This window comes from Prionailurus bengalensis, chromosome C2, assembly GCF_016509475.1.
Source record: "Prionailurus bengalensis isolate Pbe53 chromosome C2, Fcat_Pben_1.1_paternal_pri, whole genome shotgun sequence".
In the NCBI taxonomy this organism is placed as follows: Eukaryota; Metazoa; Chordata; class Mammalia; order Carnivora; family Felidae; genus Prionailurus; species Prionailurus bengalensis.
This window is the reverse complement of record NC_057350.1, coordinates 152349642-152373592: the sequence shown is the minus strand read 5'-3', so window position 1 is coordinate 152373592 and position 23951 is coordinate 152349642. Positions and strand designations below refer to the sequence as shown.

General features: G+C 44.4%; 1 non-coding gene across 1 annotated transcript; it reads right to left on the bottom strand.

The window, feature by feature from the left end:
* Positions 1-900: 900 nt before the first annotated feature.
* Positions 901-1008, bottom strand: LOC122492471. The gene has a single exon (XR_006299656.1). It is a non-coding gene; the product is annotated as a U6 spliceosomal RNA (small nuclear RNA).
* Between the last annotated feature and the right edge of the window lie 22943 nt (positions 1009-23951).

The window sequence follows — 23951 nt, the reverse complement described above, 5'->3', positions numbered from 1 at the left end:
TATGGAAGGGAAAATCATGGCTCCTCAAAAGGTGTCCACCCCTAACCCCTAGAACTAATGAATATGGCAAAGGGATTTGTGTAGTTAAGATTAAGATAGAGATAATATTAGATTGTCTGGGTAGACCCACTCTAGTTACATGAGCCTTTAAAAACAGAGAATGTTCTCTGGCTGGCGTCAGAAATGTAACAGAAGTAATCGAATGCATTCCAAGCATGAGGAGGATTCAACACTCCCTTGCCTCTGAGATGTAGGGGCTGTGGACAGGACCTGAGTGTGGCCTCTAAGAGCTAAGAGTGGCCCCCCACATGAATACCAGCAAGGTAATAAGACCTCAGTCTTACAGCTGCAAGGAACTGGATTCTGCACAAATCTGAATGAATTCGGAAGCGGATTCTTCCAGAGCCTGCCAACTCGAGCCCACCAGCCATCACTCTGAGTTCTGCCTTATGAAACCCAGAGCATAGAGAACCCAGCTAAGCCAACTCATACTTCTGACCTACAGAACTTTGAGATAACACACTTGTGTTCTTTCTTAAGCTGCTGAGTTTGTGGTAATTTGTTAAAACAGCAACGGAAACGAATATCCTAAGATTTCCCCTAAACAGTATACACACTCTTTGCATGTTCTCATGGTCACTTGCACCGGTAACGTCATGGGTTGTGCTCTTCATGGGAAGACTTCAAATCCAGATACTGATATACGGATTTATGATGTTGGTTGACCGTTCTCAGGTCGCTCCTTTTGTCCCTTCACTGACCTCAGTCTGGTTGCACTGGGGCAATCCTTTATTCCCTCTGTTTAACTCCCACCCAGATTTTATCAGTGAGGAATGGTTGAACGCTTCCGGCAGGCTCTGACGCGGGGCCCCATGTGTGTTCGCTAAGTATTGATTTGCACAAATGAGTGTGTAACTCAGGAATTGGCGTGTCATCTTTGCACAGGGGCCATGATAACCTTCTCTGCATCCTTCTGATTTTAGTATATGTGCTGCCTGAAGCGAGCTCTGAATGTGAAAGTCAGATATCAGTGGTAAAATTTCCTGTGCTGCCTGAGGCAGCCATTTTGCTCCTGTCTATACCGAGCCTCTTAAGATGTTTGTCTTCTCTGCTAAAGGTCTGAAGCCATGGAGGGGTCACTTTGTGTAGTTTTTGGAATTCCACTCAAAAATTCCCATTGAACATATCAATCCTCCCAAGTCCTGCTGCCTGGCTGTCATATGGAAAGCAGTTCTGTCCCCCTGCACATAAATAGAACCTGCCCTTTGAGGCTCCTCTCAGTCAAATTTTATCGCCTAAGTGTATTTAGAGGCTATATTTATAACTTCACTCTTTCTCTCAGGTTTATGGAAAGACTCTTGGCTGAACAAATATAGCACAGGTTCTGGATGTGCTCTGGTGAAAACACTCACTCCAACGTGCGGCACATAATCAAGTCCAGGATGTAAAGCACAATAGATTCTTCTTCAGCTGTAGGACCAAAATATCTCTCTATGGAGCTTCTCTTCACGTGTCCTGGGTGGGGTGTTTCCCTCTCTCCCCGGGTTTTTGTATGAATTATTTTTCTACCAACTCAGGGGCAAGCCTTAGGTCCCTAGATGCCTGTGGACCTGCTATCTCTTCTCCCTGCCCTTGGGTGACCAAGCCCTCCTCACTCTGGGAAAGAAACAGCCATCGTCTTGTGCCAGAGAAACTCACCGAGATGCATCTTCTAGATTAAACTATATTGGAGAGCCTTTTGATGGCAGACTTGCCCAGTGGGGAAAGGGATGTCCGGAGACTTCGGAAAAATTCCACTAGGACTTTTCAACCCAACAAACCTAGCTTCCTTCTTTTGTGGTGACTTGAGAGGGGGCCTTCCTCTGGGAGGCTGGGTCATGTGACTTTCTGTGACAAGTATGTCCCCGTCCTTGAATCCTTCCAAGTCAATGCTGGTGTTGCCTGCAGCCCTTCCCTCTGGACCTTCCCCTTGTCTCTTTAACTCTTTTCTCTTCTACCAGAAAACTCACATTCATATTGAAGCCTCTTTCCCCTTTCCCCTCTGTGTTGTTGTTGAAGCACACTGCCCTCTTACCAATTATGGGATGTTGTTTTTGGTCTTCGTTCTAACACGAACTCATCCAAGCATTCATGCTCTGTATTCTCCTTCTGTAATATTTTTATCAACGTGCAGCTGTGCACTCGTGCTGTAGCCTCAAGGATTCTTCACCTCTCAGAGCCTTCCAGGCATCGCTGCTCTGTGAGTCAGGAGCTTTTTCCATCCCAGTGTCTGGTTCTCTGATGATCTGGGATGAATGAAGGGTGATGGAAATGATAATCTGAGTCACACGGCTTGCGGTGCTCTTTCCCTCTCTGTCCCCACCTCCAGAGACGTACCTCTGGCTGTGAACATGCTCTAGGCCTATGGTGACGGTGGGTGGTATTAAGGGGACACAAAGTCCTCCCCAAAGAGTCCTCACGTGGTGGCACTCTTCCCCCTCACTGACCCTTGGCTTCTTCATCTGCGCTCATTTTATCAGCACCCTGAGAATGGATTCATCTCTCACGCAGGTTTCACATTAACAAAGCTCACGAATGGGACCGAAGTTGAAAATAAACAGGCCAGGTTAATAGTTGACGAGAACCATCTCAAGAAGTAGAATATTTCACGTCCAGCTGAGAAGCATGCTATTTCCCTGGAGAAGAGTTACCCCAAAGCTAAACCATAACCACAGCCCCAAATCTGATTTGCAGTGAGAAACCCCTACTGTGGAGAGAAAATTCTGAAGCCCAAGGGAGCCTATAAATTCCCCATGGGCGGTCTTGTGCAGGGAGCCAAGTAATTCTACGGTCGACTGGTAAGGGTAGAAACAAAACAAAGGGAGTCAAAAAAAAAGAAATGTTCAATGCCATTAAGGACATCAGAGCGGGATGCTTTCTTCTTATGGTTGGGAGAGTCTCATAGTGGCCATCCAAGAATACTCAGAGTCTGTTAGCCATGATTTACCAAGTCTACATCCATCATCACAGTAGAGATGTCTTCACCCCCCCAACCCTAATGCTCTAGGTCTACTACATGTAAACCTCTCTCCGCTGGATCGTGGTAGCGTCTCACCATCCTTGTTTGCCTTGGTTCTCCTGTTTCTGCATGGCTAAGCAAGCCCTCTTCTAATGGAGATTCCTCCTTTAGATGCCAATACATTCGATCTGATTAGAGTGAGAACCTGCCAAATAGAGATCTGTGTTGACTCCATAGTGTAGGTTTTTTCCACTTCATCACCCACTGAATTTACAATCTGGCTTGGAGGGAAAATTTTATTTCTCTCATTCCCACGTTCTCACAACATGAACCCCAAACTTCTTTTTTTACTCCCAGATGTATGTATGTATGTATTTAAATTTTATTTCAGGGGCGCCTGGGTGGCGCAGTCGGTTAAGCGTCCGACTTCAGCCAGGTCACGATCTCGCGGTCCGTGAGTTTGAGCCCCGCGTCGGGCTCTGGGCTGATGGCTCAGAGCCTGGAGCCTGTTTCCGTTTCTGTGTCTCCCTCTCTCTCTGCCCCTCGCCCGTTCATGCTCTGTCTCTCTCTGTCCCAAAAATAAATAAACATTGAAAAAAAAAATTTTAAAAAAAATTTTATTTCAGTCCAAGTTAGTTAGACTCTCCAATATAGTTTAATCTAGAAGATGCATCATCCTAACAAGTGCCCTCCTTAATTCCCATCACCCATTTAGCCCATCCATCACTCAACATCCCTCCAGCAACTCTCAGTCTGTTCTCCCATATTTAGGAGTTTTTAATGATTTGCCCCCCCTCTATATTTTTATCTTATTTTTTTCCTTCCCTTCCCCTATGTGAACCCCAAACGTCTTAGAAAGCCACCAGGCTCAGAGTCCTTCTCAACCACTTCTTGCCCTGACACCTTCTAGAAGTTCTAGGTTCCATGTGGATGTACAAGGCCTCCATGGGATAAAGACACAGGAACAACACTTCGGCCACCATAAGATACAGCCCCCAGCTGGCAGACCAGCAGCTACTCTGATGTCTGAAAGCTACAGAAGACACACAGAGGGAGAAGGGAAGGAAGTTTTACTTTCTTTCAAACAACCACAACAATAAAAAACCAACAACCAGGGCTGGTACATGGGATAAAGCAGGGGCCACCTAGTGACATTTGTTTGGCTATACTCCTCTGCCTTAATGTAGTGAAAACTTTTACTAGATCCTGACAATTGACTACCCATCAACTTCTGGTTTCAGTGCAGTTGTGAGTTTCCAAATTTTGGTAGTATTTCTAGGTTGGGGAAGTCTCTATCAAGTGCTTGTAGCTTGATTTAATCATAAACAGAATTCCTGGTTCTGCAGTAGATTTTGAAGTTTGTAGCTGCAAAGTCCAAACCTAGAACTTTATAAACTTCAAGGCTAAACAAAAGGCATTGTTACTGTCCTGGGTTTCTCTCTCACTTCACCTAGGAATTTGGGTGAGCTAAGCTTTGATCAAAGAGCTCTGATTGCTTTAGATTCAGCTAAAATAGGTGAAGGTAACTCCACGTGGGGAGCCATCGGAAATGTTGGTATTCATGTTGGCATTTTCTTTTTTTAATTTTTGAAACGTTTATTTATTTTTGAGAGAGACAGAGACAGAGTGCAAGCTGGGGAGGGGCAGAGAGAGAGAGGGAGACTCCTAATCTGAAGCAGGCTCCAGGCTCTGTGCTATCAGCACAGGTCCCGACGCGGGACTCGAACTCAAGAAGTGTGAGATCATGACCTGAGACGAAGTCTGCCACTCAACCGACTCAGCCACCCAGACGCCTCCAAGTTGGCATTTTCTAAGTCTGTTGACTGCAACATCAACTTTTTTAAATTTCAGAAATAGGTCAAGTTTAAAAGGACTTTAAAACTTTCAAGACTCAGTGTCTGCCATGGGGAATGAAGACTAAAAATACTAAAAGTAAATATTTTGAGACAGTGTTCTTCATGGGGAAACTGAATCGTTTTCAAAGGAATTTCACTGTGCTCTTGGCTTTCTGTTTGGGTTCTTTCATTGACTGTGATGTGTTGGAAAGAGAATGAGCTTGGAGCTGGTCAAAACAAGTAGGAAAGCCAACCACGGGAGCTTAGACAAACTGGTTTTACTTCTCTTTGAATTTTGCTTTGCTCCACAGTGAAAATGTGGGGGATGATATCAGGAGTCAAAGCATAATGTGCAAAAAGTGGTCCATAAATGTTAATTTCCTCCCTTTGCAGCATCTTTGTCTTCTTTTATTTTTAAAATAAAAATTATGTTGGGGCGCCTGGGTGGCTCGGTCGGTTGAACGTCCGACTTCGGCTCAGGTCATGATCTTGTGGTTTGTGAGTTTGAGCCCCGCATCGGGCTCTGTGCTGATGGCTCGGAGACTGGAGCCTGCTTCGGATTCTGTGTCTCCCTCTCACTCTGGCCCTTCCCCACTCGCGCTCTGTCTCTCTCTCTCTGCCTCTCAAAAATAAAGAAAAAACTAATAAAAAAATTTTTTAATAAAAATTATGTTTATGGGGGGCACTGGGGTGGTTCAGTCAGTTAAGCGACCCACTGTTGATAGCAGTTCAGGTCTTGATCTCAGGATTGTGAGTTCAAGCCCCACACTGGGCTCTGCACTGGGCATGAAGTCTACTTAAAAAATAAAATAAAATAAAATAAAATAAAATAAAATAAAATAAAATATTTATATAGATTTTTTTTCTCCCCAGAGAAAAATGCATTTTGAAAATAAAAGGAAATGTGATAAAACAATCACTTTAATCCTTTGATTCTGTGAATATCATTAAAATTCACCTGTCTCAAATGGTGCACTTGGGGTGATTTGTAGTATACTCAGAATCCCAGAAAGAAGGCAAAAATTTCCTTTATTTTGAAGGTAGTTTAAAAGGAACACCCCTATCACGTGTTGACACTACTCAGGTATTTTCTGGTCTGGTAAAAAGACAATTGGTCACATGAAGCCCGACACCAAGAGTCCTGTTGCCCAGGCAAGCAGTGGAATATCTGAGACGGAGACATTTGTGCCTCTGCATTATGAGGTGATTCTCCTGTTGTTCACCCACACTGGGGATGTTTCTCTCTAATCCTCTCACACATAAGCTATTTTTTTTTTTAATTTTTTTTTCAACGTTTATTTATTTTTGGGACAGAGAGAGACAGAGCATGAACGGGGGAGGGGCAGAGAGAGAGGGAGACACAGAATCGGAAACAGGCTCCAGGCTCTGAGCCATCAGCCCAGAGCCTGACGCGGGGCTCGAACTCCCGGACCGCGAGATCGTGACCTGGCTGAAGTCGGACGCTTAACCGACTGCGCCACCCAGGCGCCCCATAAGCTATTTTTTTTAAATGTCTATTTTTATTTATTTTGAGAGAGAGAGAGACAGAATGCGAGTGGGGGAGGAAGAGAGGGAGAAAGAGAGAGAATCTCCAGCAGGCTCTACGCTCAGTGCGGAGCCGAGTGCAGGGCTCAATGCCATGACTCTAGGATCATGACTGGAGCCAAAATCAAGAGTCGACGCTGAACTGACTGAACCACCCAGGTGCCCCTCCCACATAAATTCTTAGCTGTCTTCTCATTTGAGGAGAGCCTACAGATCACTTTGGGAAATCATTTGATAGTTTTCACAGTCGAAGAAACTGAGGCACACGTGCACACAGCTTTCGTGTCTTGCCTGAAGTTGTACGAGATAATGACAAACCAGAAGCCAAGGCTCTGCACGGCCAGGCAGGTTCCCCCTCCCAGATGGGCTGTGCTGTGCCACCTGTAATAACTATTTGCCTACAGTCCTGCATGAAGCTCATTAATATTAATGTTATCAACACCCAGGAATCTATTTTAAGGTGCTCTAAGGTAACAATCTGCCCACATGCATTATTTTCTTTTAGGTACTTTAATCATTTATAACATCCAGCCAATAACAATTTCATTATAAATGGATTAGTGAGCATATTAGAATCATTACTACCTGGAGTTGCCCACCTTGGGAATCTTTTATTCTGGCCTCTTTAGTAAGAGCTTCAAAACCCCTGACATCATGTCAATTAAATCAGATTAACAGAAATTGGTTGCCGGGGCGATATCACAGCTCTAGGTCACAAATGTATGTTCATTATTTATAAGCCCTTTGAATATTGCTATACATTAGTAATAAAATAATCCAGCCTTGAAATCAAGGATTACTAGTCAATTTAGCCTACATAAATTTATAAAGCAATATTACCTTCTAACCCAGAGATAAAGTGACTTAAAATCTACTGGTGGATATGTACAGATATTCTTGCACCAGTTCTAATACCTCTAAGACAGAAAACACTGCAGGAATAGGGAACGAACTCCTAGCTTCCTTTCTCTTATCTACCTTCAGACAGGCATATAGAAAATATTCCCAATAGCCAGAGAATGTAAGCCAGTTCACTCCTACTTGGATTCCCAATTGGATTTGCATCTAGCAACAATGGGAAGAGAACACATTCAATGTCTACAGCCTGAAACATTTTCAATGAACCGCTGGAATGTTCCCCTACCACTTTGCCTAAAAAGATGAAATCTTCGTGCAAAGTAACAAACTGTTTGTGTGAACTGGAGAGATGTGTGACTTTGGTTAATATTTATTTCTGAGTGACAAAATGTCAGTCATTTATAAATGTATGCACGCGGTAAGAAAACCTAAGTAAAAACATGTGTGAAATTAAAGCTCAGTTTGAACGTTAAGATTCCCTAAAACTAAATTTTCTTTTCTTCTGTGATATAATGCATTTTTAAATGAGACTTTAAATTACTATTTTTGGTTTCATATTATTGCTGATAATCTTCCTTGTTCTAAAATCTACTTTGTCTGAAGTCTATGAATCGACTCCAGCTTTCCTTGGCTTAGTTAAAAAAAATGGTGTATCTTTCTCCAGCCTTTTACCTTTAACCTATTTATGTCTTTATATTTAAAGTAGGTTTTCTTTAGACAGCATACAGTTGAGTTTTGCTTTTTTATCCAACCTGATCATGTCTGTCTTTTAATGGGCATATTAAACTATTCACACTTAGAAATGATTATTGAGGGGCGCCTGGGTGGCGCAGTCGGTTAAGCGTCCGACTTCAGCCAGGTTACGATCTCGCGGTCCGTGAGTTCGAGCCCCGCGTCGGGCTCTGGGCTGACGGCTCGGAGCCTGGAGCCTGTTTCCGATTCTGTGTCTCCCTCTCTCTCTGCCCCTCCCCCGTTCATGCTCTGTCTCTCTCTGTCCCAAAAATAAATAAAAACGTTGGAAGAAAAAAAAAAAAAAGAAATGATTATCGATATGGTTGGATTAAGATCTACCAGCTTGCTAGCTGTCTTCCGTTTGTTACATTTGTTTTTGTGCTTTTTTCCTCCTTTTCTGCTTTTTCTGGGTTTAACTGAACATTTTTATGATTTCTCTTTATCTCCTCTATTGGATAAAGAATATTACATCTCTTTTTAAATGTTTTTGGTGGTTACTGTAGGGTTTACAGTACAGAGCATTTATAAAATATGAACCTGGTTTCAAATAATATTATACTGCTCTGCATGTAGTATAAACTCTTACATTCCTTATCCTCCCACCCATGTTGCTATGGTCTGAATGTTTGTGTTTCTCTTCCAATTCATATGTTGAAATTCTAATGTCCAATGGGGGTATTTGGAGATGGAGCTTTTGGGGGCTTCCTGAGTCATGAGGGTGAAGCCCTCATGTATTGGATTGTTGTTCTTATAAAAGAGACCCACAGAGTCTCCCAGCCCTTTCTGCCTTGTGAGGGCACAACGGAAAGGTTGTGGTATGGAGGAGAGTATTCACTCACGCATGCTGGCACCCTGATCTCAGACTTCCAGCCTCCAGAACAGTAAGAAATAATTTCTGTTCTTTACAAGCCACTCAGCCTGTGGTGTCTTGTGACAGGAGCCCAAATGGACTAAGACACATCCCTTGTGCCTTCTGTCATACCTCTTACTTTTACACATGCTAGAAACACACAATCATTGCTATAACTTTTGCTTTAAACAGATTTTAAACAGGTAAGAGAAGCAATTAAAAATAAGTGTTTTATTTTACCTATATTTATTCCATTTCCAATGCTCTACATTTCTTTGTGTGGATAGTAGTTTCTGGCTATATCAACTTCCTCCTGTCTGAAGAACTTGTAGAGTAAATCTATTGACAATGAGTGCCCTTGATATTTGTCAGTCTGAGAAGGTCTTTACTTTTGAGGGATATTTTTGGTGAGTATAGAATCATGCAATGGCAGTAGTTTTTGTCAGCACTTAAAAAAAAAAGCCATGGTTTCTGATGAGAATTGGTGATCATTCTTATCCTTGTTCCTTTATAGGTGACTTGTTATTTTTGGACGGGGGGGTGCTTTAAAGATTTTGTCTTTGGGGCGCCTGGGTGGCGCAGTCGGTTAAGCGTCCGACTTCAGCCAGGTCACGATCTCGCGGTCCGTGAGTTCGAGCCCCGCGTCAGGCTCTGGGCTGATGGCTCAGAGCCTGGAGCCTGTTTCCGATTCTGTGTCTCCCTCTCTCTCTGCCCCTCCCCCGTTCATGCTCTGTCTCTCTCTGTCCCAAAAATAAATAAACGTTGAAAAAAAAAAAAATTAAGATTTTGTCTTTGTCTTTGGTTTTCAGAAGTTTGACTATGATATACTTATGTGTGTTTTCTTTTTTTCCTTTTTCCTTTTATGCATAGATTTATTCTGCTTGGTGTTCTCTGAACTTCTTGGATCTGTGGTTTGGTATCTGTCACTAGACACTTGCCCCTTAAGACTGGGAGCAAAGCAAGAATGCCTCTCCTTACCTTTGCTATTTACCATTGCATTAGGAGACCTAGCTAGATCATCAAGGTGGGGGGGGGAAACAAAACATACGGATTGGAAAGAAAGAATAAAAATGTTCTTCTTTGCAGATGACATAATTGCCTTTGTAGAAAATCTTGTAGAAAAAAAGTCCTAGAACATAAGTGAGTTTAGTAAGTTTGCAGGATACAAAGACAACACACAAAAATCAACTGTATTTCTATATACTGACAATGAGCAATTGAAAACTGAAATTGTAAAAAATAATACCATTTATAATGGTTCCAAAAAATGAAGTGCATAGCTACAAATCTAACAACAGCTCTGTTGTGATAAGTATAAGATCTCTGTGTTGAAACTTATAAAACGCTGAAGAAAGAAATCAAAGAAGACCTAAATAAATGGAGAGATACATTGTAATGATGATTTGGAAGGCTCAACATAGTAAAGATGTCAATTCCCCTAAATTGGTGTACAGATTTAATGGAATTTAAATAAAAATTCAAGTAGGAGTTTTTGAGATATAGACAAGCTGCTTCTAAAATGTGTTTGCAAAGCCAAAGGAAGTAAAATAGCCAAAATAACTTGAAAAAGTAAAATAATGTTGGAGGAATTACAAATACCCAATTTTAAGGGTTAATATAAAGCTACTCTAATCAAAATAGTACACTATTGGCAAAGCTATAGGCACAGATATCCACTGGACAGAACAGAGAGTCTAGAAATATGCCCAAACATATGTGGCCAGTTGAATTTTGACAAAAGGGCAAAGACATTTCAATGGAGTCATATTATTCTTTTTAACAGACGGCACTGGAAAAACCAGACATCACATGCGAATTAATCTTGACCTAAACTCCACACTTAACATGTGTCACAGATCTAAATGGGAAATATGAAACTATCAATCTTTCAGAATAAAACACAAGACAAAGTCTTCATGAGCTGGGATAGAGCAAAGAGTTCTTAGACTTGATCCATTTTTAAAGATATTTTAAAATTTTAATTCCAGAATAGTTAACACAGAGTGTTATATTAGTTTCAGGTGTACAATATATAGTGATTCAACAATTCTATCCATCACCCGGTGCTCATCACAAGTGCACTCCTTAATCCCCATAGACATGATCCATTCTTAAAAACTGATAAATCTGACATCATTAAAAAAAAAAAAGTGTTCTGTGAAAGACACTTAAAAGAATGGAAAAGACTGATAGCGCTAAATGCTGGCCAGGATGTGCCACACCTACAACATTCACACCTCATAGTGGGAGTAAAAAAATGGTGTAACCTTTGGAAAATAGTTTTAGAGTATCATAAAGTTAACTATGCCCTTACCATATGACCCAGCAATTCCTTGCCTCGGTGTTTCCCAGGAGAATTGAAAACGTACATCCCCAAAAATGAACATACAAGAATGTTCGTAGCTACCTTGGCTGTGGTAGACAAAACCTTAAACCAACCCAAATACCTACCAATAGTACAATGAATAAGCACATGGCTCCATGTACCTGATGTTTATTTATTTTTATTTATCTTTAAAATTTTTATTTTTGAGAGAGAGAGAGAGAAAGAGAGAGAGAGAGACAGAGTGTTGAGGGGGGAGGGGCAGAGAGAGAGAGAGACAGAATCCGAAGCAGGCTCCAGGCTCTGAGCTGACAGCACAGAGCCCGATGAGGGGCTTGAACCCACGGACCATGAGATCATGACCTGAGCTGAAGTCCAGCGCTTAACTGACTGAGCCACCCAGGTATCCCACCTGATGTGTAAAAACAGGTAAAGCTAATCTATTGGGACAGAACATTGGTTGGTTGTGATGGGTGGGAAATGACCAGAAGGAACACATGGAAACTATCTAGGATGACAGACATGTCCTATATCCAGAGCAGCTTGGCAGTGCTTCCAAACACGGTCTTAACAGTCCTTCCTCCTCCATATGTTCTTTTGTAGTGTGACTTCACCACTCTTCCACCATAAGTCTTCTCTTCATTGGATGTGGTCCAGTCCAATGACCTTTTCTGACCAACCAATGAGGAAGTGATGGTGGCCTTTGCTTCCTAGGTTTCAAGGAGATTTGGCTGATAAAACTGAAGCCATCAGATCCTTTTCATAATCACTGAACTTTATTTTTCACCACATGCTATTTCGGTTTGTAAGACTTGGACTGAATGAGTTGCGGAAAATAAAACGTGTTACTGTGCTCATGGCTTAGTTTCTGAACAGGAAGAACAGTGAAAATTCGCCTTACTGAGTAAAACTGTCACAGATAAGGACCGAAGAAAGGGGTTACCGATTAGGGTAACTTTCACGTAACTTTCAAGGCTGGGCCCTAACGGAGCATCGCTCTAGTCTTGGCTTCTTGGAATGCTTCTTGGAGCCCAGCTGCCCAGGCAGTCACCCGAAAAGGCCCACGTCGGTGAGAGCTGAGGCCTAGGTCTGTAGTCTCAGCTGGTAGTGGGTCCCAATTGCCAGCCTATTTGGACCTTCCAGCCATCCCAGTCACCAGCTGCCACCACGTGAAGCAGAACTCCACGGTCAACCCATTGAATCTTGAGAAATAATAAATTGTTCTTAGGTACTCAGTTTTGGAGCACTTTGTTCTGCAGCAGTAAATAACCAAAGCTTCTGGGCTACTAGTCACAGGGGCACATACCTTTGACAAAACTCATGATTGTATGCTTACATTCTCAGCATTTTACTGCACATTAACTTGACCTCAAGAAGAAAAAAAAAACAACTTACAAGCAAAAGTAAAACAAAAGCCTCCTAACTCATCACGAAAAACCAATGCCAGTCATCATAAGAAATTCAAAGCCAATGTAAGTAAAGTCAGGATCTAGAAAGGGATGCTGTATGATTTAAAATTGCTTTCAAGATTTTAGCTAATTCATGTGCAAGAAATTATAATAGGCAAGTTTTGGAAAAGAAGAGAAAAAACGATTTTACTTGCCTGTGTGAAAATTGCTAGAAACATCCGGGGAATCTATTTGACAATATGAGAATTAATAAAAAATATAGTGAGGTGAGTGGATTGGTTGGCGATATACAAGTGCTAGCAGCTTTCTTTACACAAACAACACTAAGTTAGAAATAGAAATGAAAAGATACCCAATTCTCAGTAGCAACAAAAATACCATAGCTACCAAAACCAAATGGAGAAAGCTATAAAACATCATTGAAAATAAGATAAAATGTAAGATCAGGGGGTGCCTGGGTGGCTCAGTCAAGAAAGTCCGACTCTTGGCTTCGGCTCAGGTCATGATCGCGCAGTTTCGTTAAGTTTTAGCTCCTCGTCGGACTCTGTGCTGACAGTGCAGAGCCTGCTTGGGATTCTCTCTCCCTGTCTCTCTGTCCCTCCCCCACTCACGCCGTCTCTGTTTCTCTCAGAATAAATACATAAACCGGAAAAACGATGAGAGATGCTAGATGCCTGGCTGGGAAAATATATATGAAAGTACTAATCTTTCCAAACTATACGTGTACACAAAAAGGCACAACACGATTCCAGTAAGAATCCCAACCATTTTTAATTAACTGGTTCGAATCGCATGACCATTCACAAGGAAGAAGAGCAAAGATACTTTTGAGAAGTAAAATGATGATTGCATGTGTGCTTTATCAGCCATTACAATTTACTGTATAAACCTTATTGAAACTGATATAATGGTAAACCTAGGAGACTGTGGGGGTAGAGCAGAATCCATATACAAATCTGAGAATGCATGAGAACCGATTTACGGCCAAGTTGGCCTTTCATTTCTGGTGTTTATTTAATATTCAATGCTGGCCTAAGTTGTTTTTTATCAGAAAGGATGCAATCTTAGGATTCCCAATCTCCACGTACATCAAAGTATATTCTTGACAGGTGCAAATGGAGGTATTTTAGACTGGGAAGCTTTATCAAGGGCACACATATACATGTATTTTCTTGATATATTTTAATTTTAACTTTTATTATTTTTTGATTTGTTAATGTTTATTTATTTATTTTTCTTTTAAATATTTGTTTATTTTTGAGAGAGACAGAGACGGAATGCGAGTGGGTTAGGGGCAGAGGGAGAGGGAGACACAGAATCCGAAGCAGGCTCCAGGCTCTGAGCCCTCAGCACAGAGCCCGACTGAGATAAAGAAGATACCAAAGAAATACCTCGGATCTGCTTCATTGTAACAATTTTGCTTTTCCTCCTTGAGAACTTTCTATAGCAGCTCTGCCTCCATAAACATCCCCGCCACCTGGCCAGTGTGTGCCTGCAATCCTGAGACACAGCATTAGTTCAGGGGACAGGGGCTGCTCCAGCAGCAGGCTCACTGGCCTGACCACACATCCCACCACGACTGACCTTCACAGTGGGGTAAAGAGCTGCCTTGTTTGGGTTACGCAGAGCAGCAAGAAACAAAATCTGCTCTGTGCAGGTTTAAGAAAAGGGAGATTATTCACGAAGGCCCAGAAGGTAACTGCGCAGCCTTCTAAGGGCCGAAAGTAAAGTCTCATGGGACAGAGTCTGTTAGGTCAGACCCTGGGCTCTCTAACTCTTGGGCCCTAGGCCTTTCCCATTTCTGCTTCTTCTGATTCCTTCCCATCATAGACACTCACGAAGGGTCTATGACTTGATAACTGTGACTTTGGCTCATCATGGCAGCAGCTTGGGCCCGGATCTACATGACCCAGGATCTGATCACAGCATCTGGGTTTTGTAATTCACATTTTGATAGAGAAACCTGTTAGACTCCACCCAGCGCATGGAACTTCCCTCTCACTTTCTCCCCCCACCTCCTGGTCTGAGGTCTATCTTTAGTCAACTATGGCTGACTTCAGGCTATCCCTTCAGTAGGACCTGTGGATGTGATCACTTCCCCCACCAGCAGGTGATGTGGGCAGAAAAGGAACAACGGGCCTACCCGGTATAGGAATAGTGCTGATTTTAGGCCTCGTGAGAACCTCTAAAAGCTGCTGCCTGGACCTGGTTTCATAGTCTGTTAATTAATTTCAAGGAAAATCTCAACTTCCATGGGAGCCTAACTGTGGCGACCAGGCCATATCTGGGTGACCAGTGATGACAAAGGAAGAGGAACAGGGACATAGGTCTAATTTCTGGTTTTGATGTTGCTACCTTTGTTTGAGGCAGCCCTACGGGAACTTATCAAACATAGGACACGTTCCCAAGGCACCAAAAAAGCATCTAAGGGTGCCACCTGCCCCACCTGCTGGAGCCTCCCTCTGGAGCTCTGTGCTCCCAGAAGCCATAAGCAGCGGGGAAGCCAGCTGACTGAGCCAGGAGAGGGACTTCGCTGGGTCATCGTGCACTGATACGGAGGCGGGTAGGTGTATTTAGAGCCTCTTTTCAGGATTATTTCCTTTTCAGGATTCATCACGAGCTTTCTTCAAACGAGCACCTTTGCAGCAACGTTGCAAGCTGAATGCAACTTGCATCCAGCACTGATATTGCCTGAAGGCAGATGTCCTGGTAAAGAGGACACAGCCTTACGGAGGGAAGTCACCTCTATCGTCGACCATCCCTCCGTAACCATGACCTTGGTTAGCGTCCCGGATGCGTCCACACTTTGAACTTCCCCTCTATAAATGTGGGGCGATGGGGTGGCTTCTTGCCCAGCTAGCAGGATCCCTGCTTAGAAAGAATGCCACGTCGGGGACACAAAAGTGCTCGCGCAATTATCACCATTGTTCAAATGTGTCTTGGCCGAGAGCCCTGCCCGTTATAGGATTTCTGCCTCGGGTGCCCCAGGCCTTCTCTGCCCAGAGACGGTTTTGTTCTGACGGTATTACACGTTTTGTTGCTGGCAGAGGCAGAAGAGACCAAGCAGGCTCTCTGGCCCAACAGACCGGACAGGCAGCCACGTCTTTCCTGCACACGTTCCCACTCAGAGCAGTGTCAGATTCACGGTCAGCTTTCAGATGTTCGCCCTCCGGAATGGCTTGACTAGAGGTCCAGAGACAGGCTTCCGGGGATCTGGGGTCCCCTGTTGTGGGAAGGTGCCTCCTAGCTGGGCCACTGGAAGCAAGCTGCCCCAAAGCCTACGGCTGAGTTCGTGAAAGGAAGCGTGCAGTCGGGTTCATTGCTGTTCCTCAGGCGGCAGAGGTTTCCAGGGCCAGGCCCTTCCTGAGTCTGAAACGCTTCTCTGAGGGGGCAGGAGGCGTCACAGGGGCAAGGGCGCGTCCCTCACGATCGTTTATCTCCCTACAACTCAGCTTTTCACAAAGGAGATTTGAGGCAGTTGGAGAAGCATGGGCAATACCAAAGAATACCAAGAAGATTTAATAAGGGATGAGAATAAAAGAGACTTAGAGCAAAGGAAAGTGACAGGGAAGAAACGTAAGGCTGATGACACGGCACCAGAGCTCAGTGCGTTTTCTCTGATGTCTAACGCCCATCGCCACCTTTAGCGGCTCTCCTTTGCGATCCTGGGGACCGGCAGAGGTGGGTTCTGGATTGCGAGTGAGATTGGTTCTCTCCTCTCTATTCTCAAGCATCCTGACCCCTGCTCCCCTAGGAGTAAGCCAGTCGCTGCTCATCACCTTAAGAGAGTTGCCATACATAAACCTCGGGATGGAAAGGGTCAGGGTCAGAGGGCAGACTCAGATTCAGGAGCCCAGAGTCCTAGCCGGGGTCCCGGTGGGGAGAAAGGCCAAGGGGAGCACGATGCCAGCTGATCTGCTCCTGCTGTCCTGCCCCCCCTCCCCCATATCCGTGTCCCTTCTCCGACACAGCTGTGTCTGCTGGTGTCCCAGAGCGGGAGGGAGTGGAGGCCGAACTATAAAATACAGCAATGTGACAAGGAGCAAATATGTTCATCTTCCCAAACTTATTCAAATGAAGCTGACGTGACCTGTGCGAGAAGATAGACATCATTTGAGTTAAACAAGGTAACGTATTTTAACTTATTTACCTTAACTTGTTTACAAAGACCTACGGAGTTGGTTGAAACAGAACCCTAACAATTTCACTGACACCATCACATTGCTCAGCAAACTGTTTATTCATGTAAAGGCGTTTCCCAAAGGCAGTGGGGGGATCAAAAAGCCACAGTACCTGCTGCCCCTAGGTCAGCATCATCTTGGGCGACTTTGAAATTAGCCTTAGTAGGTTCAAAACGAGTATTTCCAGGGTTCTCTTAGTATTAATAAAGGGAGGAAAATGAACAGAATTCTCATGTGTGTGTGTGTGTGTGTGTGTGTATGTGTGAATGTGTGGTTCACCACCACACACAGGGCCTACAGTCGGTCCTCAGGGAATGTTTACTGAATGACTGAACCCCGAGCACGGGCAGGAATTTACGTGTCTCCAGAAGCCCACCCACGGTGCACACGCTCTTCCCTGAGAAGTATTGCTGGTGACGGAGGATGTACAAAGACCTGGGTGGCTGGGGCTGGAGTTAGGGGGTGGCCATGGCTGTCCAGCAGTTCAGAGACCAAGGGACTCAGAGAAGATCCCACAGCCCAGGCGGAGGTGAGAAGGAGGGAGGGTCTTGGACTCCATCTGCTAGGACTTGGCATTCTGGCTTTGTCACTTACGAGCCGTGTGACTTGGTCCCCTGGCCTTCCTGAGCCTCAGGTTACTGATCTGTCAGATAGATGCAGGTAATGAGACTCATCTCACAGACTTGCTGTGAGAATCCAGCGAAAAACCACAGGCAGAACATGCAGAAACAGAGACAATATCCCATCCGGTGAAGCTCTGTAATAAAAACCAGGTGTCTCCCTTCATGTTATAAGGAAAAGCACCCACTGAATGCTTGCTAGGTTCAGGGCACCGACACGCGGTGTTCCACGCCTTCTCTTGGTCCGTCCTTGCTACAACCTGAACTTCAGGGACTTCCATCATTCCCATTTTACAGATGGAGATGCACAGGCGAGTTAGAGTGTCACCTAGAGAAGCTCACAAGTACATGATGGCATCGAGAGCCCAACCCACCAGCCTGACACCAGAGGGAGACCGAGCTTCCCTCCTGTGTCTTGTGTTGACCGCTTTCAAGAGTTGGGCCACGAGCACCTATCTGACAGACACATTAACCAGTTTGTTTCTTGAAGCAACCTTAGGAGGCAGGGAAGTCGGGAAATACTATACTTATTCTGGAAGTTGAATTGAGGGGCCGTTATTTTCTAAACATTAACAATGTTGACGGTCATCATGATTCTTCATCAAATGGAGAGCAAGTACTGGAGAGCATCTGGTCTTGCCGGGAGAACTGGCTCCGTGGATGGTTGGTGCAAAGACAAGGTCACACAGGGACTCACTGAAGAGGAGAGCCTGGCCAGATTCCAGGGGGCTCTCCAGGGCAGAAGGTGAGGGCAGAGAGGACTCAGAACCCACTGTTCTTAGTCTCACAGGAGACCTAGTGGGACAGGAGGGAGTGACGTAACGGGGGTTGACCAGCCATATTGACAGGACAAGTCATGACACATATAGGGACTGACACCTCCCTGATGGCCCACATCCGTCAGGTGGTAGTTCTGACGACCCCCCATTTGGGTTGCTGTAGCCATTGGGTCACATCTTTCCTCTCCTGGGGAACTTCTACATCAGTGGTTCCCCCAACGCTTGGCCTCGGGATCTCTTTACACCCTTACAAGTTATGGATGAACCCCCCCACCCCAACAAAAGAGCTTGCTTATATATGGGCTGTAGCTACTGACATTTAGAGTATTAGAAATTAACAGCCAGACATTAAAAATATGCATGCAGTTATTCATCTTAAAGTAACAATTATACATTCATTACATGTTACCATACATGACATACTTAATACAATTTCCAAAGCCCCCCAAAAAAACTTCACTAAGAAGATTGGCCTCTTTTTACCTTTATGAACTATTGTTGGCACTGACATGCGAGCTTGGTTTCATAGGCTTTCGTGATCTCGTAGGAATCCTGCTGAGAGCGTTTCGGCCGCGTTTGTTCCTCAGTATTTAGATATATTTAGATACATTTTAATGGATTCCTTTGGATGTTTAATGCCAGCATCTACTTCTCCAATTAATTGTCAACTCTGCAGTTCCTGCAGGCCAACAGATTCACCTTCCAAAATGTGCCTCGGCCCGATGTAATAAACAATGTGACTTTCTGAAATGGGACATGGAAGCCTCCGGAGCAGCGGAAATGTGTGTCATTTACTGGGGTGCTGTGGATGGTGGCCAGAACTCGGCCCGAGCTCCAACATTTGTCAGTGGCAAGACCAAAGGTCAGAGCAGCTAAGAAAGATGTGTGAGTGTGAACACAGAGAAGGAGAAAAGGAGGGAATTCACAAATCAGGAGTGATCTTTTTTTATAAATATAGATATTTTTAGTTATTATTTATTCATCTTGAGAGAGAGTGTGTGCGCCAGTGGGGGAGGGGCAGAGAGAGGGAGAGAGGGAATCTCCAACAGGCTCTGTCCTACCAGTGCAGAGCCTGACTTGGGGCTTGAACCCGCAAACTGTGAGATCATGACCTGAGGCAAAACCAAGAGTGGGATGCTCAACTGACCGCGTCACCCAGGCGCCCCTAAATCAGGAGTGATCTTTATGTTTCAGAAGCTCATTGAGCATACCAAATGACCAAGCCAATGTGGTGGTGGTCTTTGGGATGGCCTCTTCTGGCCATTAGTCTGTTAGCCTGGAGTCCTTCCCTGTGGCCTCCAACCTCCGGAGCCTGGGAGTGAGTCTTCTGTTGAAGCAGGCCTACGCCACCCAGCTGTTCTCCTGGTGGCCTGTGTCCTGTGACTCCTGCCACTGTTCTTCCTCCCCTGAGTTCCCTGAGCATATACACGTTTTCTAGCTCAACTTTCTAAAAATTACTTTATTATTTTGATTTTTAACTCTGGTAAACACACACACACATACAAGTTACCATCTTAATCATTTGTTGTCAGTGTGTGTGTGTGTGTGAGAGAGAGAGAGAGAGAGAGAGAGAAAGAGAGAGAGAAAGAGAGAGAGCCAGGAAGGGGCAGAGGGAGAGAGAGGTTTTTTTTAAATTTTTTAAAGTTTATTTATTTATTTTGAGAGAGACAGAGTGAGAGCGGGGGAGGGGCAGAGAGCGAGGAGAGAGAGAATCCCAAGCAGGTTCCCCTACTGCCAGCACAGAACCAGATGCAGGGCTCGAACTCATGAAACTGTGAGATCAAGACCTGAGCTGAAACCAAGAGTCAGACGCTCACCCGACTGAGCCACCCAGGTGCCCCCATCTTAATCATTTATAAATGCGTAGTTCAGTGACATTAAGGACATTCACAGTTGTGCAGCCATCACCACCACCCATGTCCAGAACTCTTGTCACCTTGGGAAAGTGAAAGATCGACACCTTTTATACAACAGCTCTTCATCTCTCCTCCCCTCCAGCCCCTGGCGGCCACCATTCGACTTTCCGTCGCTATGACTTTGATTCCTCTAGGTACCTCGCGTAGGCGGAATCACAGTATTTGTCTTTTCACGACTGGCCTTATATCACTTAGGGTCATGTCCTCAAGATTCATGCATGTTTTGGCAGGGGCTAGAATTTCCTTCTTTTTAAAAGCTATGTATATGCCACATTTTGTTCACCCGTTTATCTGTCGATGGATGCTTGGGTTGATTCCACCTTTTGCTTATTGTGAATAATGCTGCTATGAGCATGGATGTACAAATGTCTCTTTGAGACTCTGTTTTCAATTCTTTGGGGAATATACCCGGAAGTGGAATCGCTGAATCATAGGGTAATTCCATTTTTAATGTTTTGAGGAGCTGCCATATTGGGTTTCATTGCACGGCGGCATTTTATATCCCTGCCAACGCTGTGCAAGTGTTTCAATTTCCCCACATCCTTCAACACTTGTTATTTCCTGCTCTTTTTTTTAAGATCTTTTATTCATTTTGAGAAAGAGAGAGGGAGAGAGAGAGAATCCCAAGCAGGCTCCACACTGTCAGTGCAGAGCCTGATGTGGGGCTTGAGCTCAAGCTGTGAGATCATGACCTGAGCTGAAATCAAGCGTTGGTCATTTAACTCACTGAGCCACCCAGGCACCCCTCTGCTCTTTTTGATAGTAGCCACCTTGGGTGGCTCACCTTGTATTTTCCGAAACAGCACATGATATAGTGCCTGGCCCAGGGGATGACCACAGTGAGGCTTTTAAATGGAATGCCTTTTTATTTCAATAACATATTGAACCAACTCTCCCTCCGATCAGCCTTCTCAACCTCATTAAAGTCATCTTTGTCAATGAACAGTGATAACCTGTAGCAGGGCTGAGAAATCCTGTCACCTGAAGACAGCGTCTCCAGACACATCCTGTCCACACACAGGAAAGTCTGACATTGGAGAAATGTCAATCTTTCTGAAAACAATCTGTAAAATTGCGTTGGAACTTGATACCACAATATAAAATTCATCTAAAAAATACGCACATAAGGATAAACACAAAAATCCTGGAAAGGAAGAAGCGTGGGGCACAGGGGGACGATATTTGCAGCTGTGGAAACACATTAACACAACGTTCATCTGCTGGTGCTGGTAGCCAGAGGCTTGCAAGATTTCTGTTCAACTCCCCTTCCTTGCCTGAGGTTTAATGTCACAACTGCAAATCCCAGCATCGCCCGCAGGGCAACCTCCCTCCTGGAACTTGTTCACCACTCAATGCTTCCAGCTCTGGCTCTGGATCATAGCTTGTCACCCTTTCTTTAGGAGGGAGAGTTCCTCAGAGATTTTCCCTACTTCCTGCAAACAAAACCCCAAAAGTAAATTTCCTTTAAGGTCTGGGTGTTCTGGGGTAAGTGGGGACAGGGAGCAAAACACCTATTGCGCCATTGTCCTAAAAATAGACTCACTTAAAGAAATCAAGGGATATTTTGAACATTATCATCATTTTGCCTTTGTGAAACTGAGGCAGATAGACCTAATGGCTGGGCAGTGGCCACGCCCCGACCGGATCTCAAGGCCCTAGCGCCCCGCGAATCCCTGTTTGCAGATGCTGAGGTGTCACATTGCCTCTGTTGAATGGCTTGTGACTGGGAGACCGGTGTCTCGTTTTCTGGGAGGCCAACTAAGTCTTAGAACCAGCAGAGAAATCAGTGGCTTCATGCTGCTGCCTCATCACTGTCCTGTCTCCACTTGTTTATTGCTGGGCCAATCAGCTCTTCTGATTAGATTTTTTCAGGAAAGGCTCCTTCCAGGTTTCTAGACAAGCCAGAATTACCGCGTTGTGCTTGCTAACGACCATTATTTTTTCATTCTTTATTGAGGTATGACTGACAGATAACATTGTGTGAGTTTAAGGTGTACAACGTGTTGTGAAATCCAATCTTTTTATCTTTTTCTTTTTAGTGAGGTGTAATCTACATGTAACATTTCAGGTGTACAACATCATGATTCAATATTTGTAGATACAACGAAACGATCACCACAGTAAGTCTAGTAACATCTATCACCAGATGGTTACAATTTTGTTCTTGTGATGAGAACTTTAAAGATTTGCTCTCTTAGCAACTTTCAGATAGCAATAGAGTATTATTAACTGTAGCCACTGTGTTGTATATACAGCCTCATGACTTCCTCTATAAATGGAAGTTTGTACCTTCTGTATCAAATATTTTTTTACGCTGGGCAGTGAGGAGGAGGAACAACCAGACAGACTTTTGCTGCCACCTACACCCTTGTGTTCCTCCCTCTGTTGACCGTGGGCCATTCAAGCATATGGGAACATCCCAGACCTGGTCCTCCCCCAGAGCCTGTTAAGAGCCAGATGAACGTGGACTGGGGATCAAGGCACTTGGACTGCTGTCCAGCTCACCCTGCAAATACTACTTCTTAACAGTTGATGAAATCTAATGCCCTACCTAGATCTTTTTTTTTTAATGTTTTTTATTTATTTTGAGAGAGACAGAGAGGGAGAGAAAGTGAGTAGGGGAAGGGCAGACAGATAGGGAGAGAGAGAGTCCCCAGCAGGCTCTGCACTGTCAGCGTAGAGCCGTATGCAGGGCTTGAACTCATGAACGGTGAAATCATGACCTGAGCTGAAATCAAGAGTCAGATGCTCAACTGATTGAGTCACCCAGTTGCCCTTGCCCTACCCGGACCTTAAAGCACCTGAAAGATGACCTCACTGTACAATGATTAAAAGGAGATGTTGTGAAGGTTAAATAGTTACTTGAGAAATGTTATTCAAATGGAAAATCGTAGTAACAGCAGCATGAAAATCTGACCGAACACCTAAGATGCACAGAGTTTGGTGTTAGCACCATGGGCACAGCTTTAATCATCAGCCCAGGTGGAGACTGGATTCATGGATGAAATCTATGCAAGGAAGTCTGTGAAAATATATGAGTCGAAAGCTGCCTTTCTGAAGGTGTGGCCCTCGGAAGAGGCCCCTCAAAATACTTTGAAGAAAGGGGTTTGATGTTTAAATCAGTTTGGAAAATCCTCTCTCTTGCATCCACTCCTTTGGGAATTTACAATGGATATTAATTTATTGAACGTTTGGTGAATCTTACAGCAGGGAACCCACGAAAGCCATGATTTCCCACATGCACTTGACTACAGAACTTGTTTTCAGTAACCTACACTGACATCAAGAGGAACACAGTTTGGCAATGCTGATCTGGATGTTTACACCTTGGAAGGGCGATGCCAGGTATGAATCGCCTGTAAAAGACAGTAGTATATAAACATAGCTCAGCGGAGACATGAGCAGGGTCCACACAAGAAAGTAGAAGAGGAGCTGGACCAGAGCAGCCTTGCAGTCTCTCTAAGAGGAAGAGGATGCTGCCTGAAGAGCCTTGAATGCCAGGCTAAAGGGTCAGGACTCCTAGGAGGAAGCTGGTATGTCGTGTCATGTTTCTCAGTGGGCTCCTCCTGCGAGAACTATTAGCTTTGCTTATGGTTGCCTGGGACCCTCAGTATGCACACCAGGCACCTCCATTTCCCAGGGAGGAGACCACCAAGTTGCGTGTGCATTGTCTCCAGTCCTTGCCCAGACCAGTGGCTCTCAAACTCCAGCATGCAATAGAGTAACCTGGAAGAGTTGGCAAAACACGGATTGCCGGGTTCTCCCCTGTGTTTCTGATTCACTAGGTCCCTGAAGAGACCTACGAATTTGCATTTCTAACAGGCACAAGGTGATGCTGACACCACTGGTCTGGGGACCACCCTCTGACTAGTCCTTCAGGAATACTTTTAATCCTGACACTTTGC